The sequence below is a fragment of the Octopus sinensis genome, unplaced genomic scaffold, assembly GCF_006345805.1.
Source record: "Octopus sinensis unplaced genomic scaffold, ASM634580v1 Contig13342, whole genome shotgun sequence".
NCBI lineage: Eukaryota > Metazoa > Mollusca > Cephalopoda > Octopoda > Octopodidae > Octopus > Octopus sinensis.
Genome location: NW_021832871.1, coordinates 431 through 7,500, shown reverse-complemented (window position 1 = coordinate 7,500; position 7,070 = coordinate 431). Strand labels below are relative to the sequence as shown.

The following is a 7,070-nucleotide window of genomic DNA, read 5'->3' as shown; positions in this document are numbered from 1 at the left end:
TTTCCCGGTTGATTTTCGCTCCTGTCACCGCTTCGTAGTTTTTCAGTGTCTCGCCGACCAGCTCGATGTGCTCGTGGCTAGACACTATGACGGTGACGTCGTCCGCGTATGCAGACACGCTCGTCCCGCATCCCCATTCTCGCGGGATGCCCCTTAGAGTCGCCAGCTTCCGCAGTAGTGGCTCAAGAGTCAATACGTATAGAAGCGCCGAGAGGGGGCATCCCTGACGGACCGAACGTGCAATGTCGAAAGGTCTCGATAGATGTCCATTTACGCGAATTACCGAACGGATGCCTCTGTACAAGGCAGCTATCCAGCCGCGGAAGACGGGACCGAAACCAGCTGCTCTCAGGACTGCCTCCAAGTATCGATGGTCTACCCTATCAAAGGCTTTCGATTGATCCAAGTTGATCAGGGCCCCACCCATGCCAGGTTCGTTAACTACCCTGTCTATGATGGATGGTCCGGCCTGGCACGGCGCATGTTTGCGCCTTGTCGACCAGTTTCTCGATGACAAGCGCCAACCTCTTGGCTAGCACCTTGGCCAAAATTTTCAAGTCTGCATTAAGCAGAGTGATGGGCCTAAAGTTATCTATTACATTTCCCTTGTTTAGATCTTTCTTCAGCAGTGTTACGGCTCCTCGGCTCACAAAACCAGGAATGCTCCCGTTTTGCTGCCAGTTGCAGTACACCGCCGCCAAGAGATCTCCAAACAAGTCTGACATTCAATTGTAAAGCTCGTAGGGTAGACCATCCAAACCCGGTGATTTGTCCCTTCCGCCGCCGTGATGGCACCTTCGCAGCACCCTGCCTTTCTTGTCGAGAGTCGTGGTAGGCTATGTAGGTAGGCACTGAAGTCCACCCTACGTTCTTGCCCTCCACTCGTTCCGAACAGTCGGGCAAAATGCTGCTGAAAGGCCTCACACATTTTACTTGGCTCGAGCAATTCGCGCCCCTGTTCATCTACCAGTGACCGAATGGTGGCTTTGTTGCCCTGTTGCGCCTCTGCCACCCGGGCCTCTCTCGCGGCTCCAACACCTTCGTTCCTTAGAGCACGCATCCTAGCTCTGACAGCACATCCTTCGTGTTTGGCGTTGAAGTGTTGGTCGAGGGCCAACCTCGCCGCCAAAACGTCGGATGCGATGCCGCTTCTAATTGCCTCTTCTAGCTTCTTAACTAGCTCACCCTCTACTCTATTTCTATCTATGGCTAGTGCTTTGCTGTACCTAATCGCTTCTGCTTTTACTGCTCTCTTGAGGGCAAACCACCATTTGTTGTTGATGATGGCTCCCGTCAAAGCCCTCTTTACTAGTGTGCTAATCCGGTCTCTGAAAACTTGTCTCGATGGGAAAGACGCGTTTAGTTTCCAGTATCCGGGACCCTGCCTAAGTGTCTTACCTAAGTCTAGCGTACATGTCACAAGTTTGTGATCCGTGTAGCTGACTATGTGGAATTGTGGACATCCTATGCTATCTCTATCTACTGTCCTACACAGTATCCTATCTAGATACGATCTCGACGAGCCGATGCGGTTGCTCCATGTCCACGTTGGCGCATTCGGGTGGTCTAGTCGGAACCTGTCAGACAGTTGAAAGCGTCTGAGCAGGTCTCTGAGGCATTTGCATCCCCGTCTATTCCTATCTCTACCCACGTAGTCTACATGCGTGTCCAAGGTAGCATTCCAATCCCCCACTAAGAGTAAAGGACGAGACGTTCCCAAGAAAACTTCTAGACGTTGAAAGAAGTCCGCCCGACCTGTTAAGGGCGGTGCGTAAACTGATACGAGTCGAAAAGCGCACCCATTGCTGCCGTCGACATCCAGGACGACCAGTCTACCCTCCGGGTCTACGAATATTGTCCTTACTTTGAGATCCAGACTCTTGTGAAAAAGTACCGCGGTGCCACTACCGCCCATTCTCGGCAGACAGGGGGGAAAATAAATGTTGAACTGTCCGCCAAACATGGTCTTTAGGGCCCGCGGATTGTGGAGTCTGGTCTCGCTTATGGCTATGATTTCTAACTTATGTGACTTTATGTCATTTAAGAGGTACCCTTGTTTCCAAGGGGACCCCAAGCCACGCGCATTTACACAACCAATCTTGATCATAGTTCTAATGAATTAGAATACAGAGGGTTACTTACTGCTCGAAAGTTTTTGCTTTCTCCTCCGTTGGTTTGTCCTCGAGAAGATCCCAGTACAGTTTCTTTGTGAGATATTTTTGGCATTTACCAACCGCACTGGGGAAAATGCCTTTGAGTGTGTGGTGCAGACTTTTGGAGATGTGTAATATTTGGATGTGGTCTGGTGGTGTTGTGTATGGGTGATAGATAGATAGATAGATAGATAGACAGATAGACAGATAGATAGATAGATAGATAGATAGATAGATAGATAGATAGATAGATAGATAGATAGATAGACAAACTGACGGACAGGCAGGAAGACAGATAGATAGATAGTCAGAGAGATAGAGAGATGGAAACACAGATGGATTGTTAATGAGAAGGGAGAAAAGGAAAGAGAGAAGGAGAGAGTGAGGGAGGTGATTGACAGATAGCAAAATACGGAGAAAAGCAGAGAGAAAGGGAGGGATAAGATAGTCACTTTAGAGAGATCGAAAAAGGAAAAGAAAGTAAAAGAGAATATATATATATATATAAAGAAACTTGATGGAAATATTGACCTTCTGTGTAGAAACTACCTATTTCAGTTTGGACACTGGTATATATCGACATGAAGAGGGTTAAGCTATGGGTTCGCCGTTATCACCGATAATAGCCAATATATACATGAGAATTTGGCGTTAGGATCAACACCACTAAAACCAATACTATGGCTGCGATATATTGATGACAGCTTTATACTCTGGCCTCACCAAGAAGATGTCCAATTGCTGTTAGATCATATGAACTCAATAAAACCATCCATGCATTTCACAATGGAAAAGGGAAAAAAGGACAATCAGCTAGCATTCCTGAACGTATTAATAACACGCACTAAGTATGGATTGAAGACATCCGTATATCGCAAACCGACCTTCACTGGACGGTACCTCAACTTCAATTCCCACCATCCATACAGTGTAAAGACAGGGATTGCTCAGTGCATAAATCACCGTGCAAAGAATATAAGTAGCGATCGTAATTCACACCACGAAGAAATGATCAAGCTCAATAACAATCTATTAAGCAACAACTACCCCAAAAACATACTATCAACTCCAATTATGAAGAAAAGAGAGAGTGAAAACAATAAACTGTCTACAGTCTGTCTACCCTATGTCAAATGCCTTTCCGAAAAGATACAAAAGATATGCAGCCCATATGACATCAGGATAGTATTCAAGAGGAATACAACACTTCACAAACATCTCCTCCGGGTAAAACCACCAATAGAAGAGAATATGACCAAAAACTGTGTGTGCTCCATCCCATGCAGCTGTGGTAGCTTATACAAAGGCGAAACATGCCGCCACTTCACGAGGAGATATTGTTAATTCGAGTATAGCAGATCACATGGAAAAATGGAGATCACCTCCTCCAGTGGGATGAAGTTAAAATAATAGACAGAGAACACCACTGGAAAGTACGAAAACTAAAAGAAGCAGCACATATGCTAGGACACAACAACCTCCTAAGCAGACCGAGTGCAGATATGAATAGCATATGGGAACCGGTATTAAGGAAGGATAGGAATACGAATGTGCATATGTAACAAAAAATACAAGTGATTTGCTCCCTTTAAAAGCCATTGTAGATCTAAAGGTCATTAAACATGACTCAAAAATAAATCATTTGTCAGCGATTGCCATTGACATGTAAAGAATTGATAAATACCACATATGTAGAATCAATGTAGACAGCAGTTTGAAATGTTTCACCAAAAAGGAAAACTATAATCATCACTAAATGTGACTAGGGTGTTAGAAACACCTACATTGCTACATATAAGGGCTAACATGCTCTAATGGTGTAGTCAAAGCAGATAATTGTATACATGTATACTGACAGGGACAGTTATCATCCGAAAACACCGTTCGTGTATTCTTTATATTGACAGTCAGTTTCGGCAATTTCCGTTGCCTCATCAGTAAGGACTAATAGTCGCCATTCTTGATCGCTAAATCCACAAGTTTTATTCTCTCTCGGTTTATTTTCTCTTATACCTTTCTGTTGAAGACTAGACTCGAAACGTAAATGTCTTTCTCACCTTCCAGAGCATCAAACTAATACACTTGCTTGTTGTTCATACACCTGTCTTCGTCTTTTGTTTCTCTGTAAATTTCAACTATATATATATATATATATATATATATATATATATATATATATATATATATATATATACAATTGCAGCGTGGAAGGTGTTTATAAGCCATTTAAGAAACACACAAAAGCCGTTCGATTCACTTCAACATTTAAGTTTAATTTGTCAAAATATTTTCGTCGCTAAAATCCGCGACCTGTTCACGGACTTTGTCAGTGAACAGGTCGCGGATTTTAGCGACGAAAATATTTTGACAAATTAAACTTAAATGTTGAAGTGAATCGAACGGCTTTTGTGTGTTTCTTAAATGGCTTATAAACACCTTCCACGCTGCAATTGTTTTCGTTTCAGCACACGATCTCAGATCAAATTACTTGCTATGCGAGTACATCTCCGTAATATATATATATATATATATATATATATATATATATATATATATATATATATATATATGTATGTATGTATGTATGTATGTATGTATGTATGTAAATACATACATACATACAAACATGCATGCATGCATACATACCATACATAAATATATACATAAACATATAAGCATACACCCGCCCCTACATACACACACGTATAAGACAGAAGATCATGGTTTGGAGAATTTGATCCTAGGCTTGCTCAATCAAGGACGACCACTGGGGGTTAAACTACAATAGCAGCAGCAACAGCAACAACAGCAACGACAATAATGACTATTTGCTGTTATCGATAACAACACGATACTTAAGATATGTAATGTAAGAACATCACCACACGGCACTATTGTCTCTCCATCGTCATTCAGGCTTCCCCCGTTAACCTTATTATCGCGCGAATGAATTGTATATTCCCTAAGAGGACAGAGACACTGAAATATTATAGTAACTAATATCCTAGTTTTCACATGTACATTTTATTAATAACTTGTTATCACTATTTCGACAAATACTTTGACATCTCTGTTTTATTGAAGAGGCCTAATAAGACCAAAACATGTTCTAAGTTGTCTGCCATACTTGTGGAAATATATCAAAATATTATTAGTTATTGAGCTGGTGGTGTATTTTTCCTCCCGCCATTATTATTTTCCTAATTAGATTGTTGATATTCGGTACATTAAGTATATTAAGATTAGCTCAGTTATTGCATAATGTAGAATATGATGGCAAAATCTAATGCAACAGCATGGAAACACAAAGACTGAAATATACATTACTGTATACCAACTATTCATGAATAACACAAATGTAAAACCATTACGATTCTTACAAATGCCTGTTCTTCACGTTACTTCCTATGGAGGTATATTGGTTAATTGAAATCACGGAACTGCAGCAAATAGAGACCTCGTTGCGTTTAAAGTACCACCGCTAATTCAATAGCTTTACGTAACACTGTGTATCAGAATGCAAAGCAAAGACTAGAACTCAATACAATTCCAACAAGCACCAAACCAATATTCATATTTACTTTAACTGAAACAATGCTTCCTCATGTTAATTACATTCCTCCGTTTTTAATTTACATACAAGCGGTTTAATTACCGTCAAATCTCTTCTTGGTAAGAAACCTATAGAAACAGAGCATTAGATATCTTTTATATTTCTCTTTTGTATGTTTCAGTTATTCAACTGCGGCCATGCTGGGGGCACCCACCTTAAAAGCTTCGGTACAACAAATTGAATCCTGTTCTTATTTTTCTTTTTTCAAGTCTAGTACTTATTGCTTCGGTATCTTTTGCTGATCCAGTCAGTGGTACGAACGTAAACAAACAGATAACGGTTGTCAAGCGGTGACATTAGAAACACAAAGATACACACATACATGCATACATAGACACGACAGACTACCACACAGTATCTGTCTTCCAAATTTACTCACAGGACATCTATCGACTTGCACAAGATGCCATACTATGAGACTATATCTGAAACTACATGGGCGCCAAGTGAGTTCCTTCACCACATATAAATATATTCGGGCAGTGAACAGCAGTCAGCAGAGTGGCGCAGTGGGAGCGTGCTGGGCCCATAACCCAGAGGTCCGTAGATCGAAACTACGCTCTGCTAGCTTTCTGTTATTTTTTTTATTCTTCTTTCAATTTCCAAAAGTATTTCTGGTTGCGGACAATATGTACTACTAGTTTTCAATGATCTCGACTTCAGATTCAGATCGTTTTCACGTTATTTTTGATGACTGCTTCTCTTTCTAACGTTACTAGTTTTCCCCATGAATTACCGATTGTTTGTATCTTTCACCTTTATACATTGGTGAAAAATATAGTAGCGGTGGTGGTGGTGGTGGTGGTGATGGTAGTGGTGGATCTCCATCATTTGACGATGAAGATTCGGTGATTCTAATACCTACTCCTGATTTAACGTGTGACTGAGTATTCCTGAGACACGTTATATATTATATTCGTCACATTAAGTACATAATACAAACACACGCGTGCGCGCGCGCACACATACATACACACACACACACACACACAAACGCACGCACACACATACACACACACATACACACACAAACGCACGCACACACACACACACATGAATGGATGGTCATCTAATTTTTTGTCTCTTTTTGGCCAAATAAACACACGCACTACATATTTATTCTTCATTCATTTGTTACTGTTCTTATTTTAACTCATGTCCATTGTGCAGGAGCACACACGAGGATGGAATGTATCGCTGAAGAGGTCACAGATGTGTGACGAAAGATTTCTGGACAGTGGGCATGAGATAAAATAAGACCAGTAATGAACGAGTGGAGAACGAATATATAGTGCGTGTGTTTA

The 7,070-nt window shown here is 41.4% G+C and overlaps 1 long non-coding RNA gene across 1 annotated transcript in view; it reads left to right on the top strand.

Annotated features, from left to right (window-relative positions):
- The window catches only part of LOC118761414, a 23,919-nt gene extending 19,941 nt beyond the window's left edge, over window positions 1-3,978 (top strand). The window contains exon 3 of the long non-coding RNA XR_004997362.1: window positions 3,849-3,978. This is a non-coding gene — a long non-coding RNA (uncharacterized LOC118761414). The remainder of the gene's footprint in view (window positions 1-3,848) is intronic.
- Window positions 3,979-7,070: the final 3,092 nt, after the last annotated feature.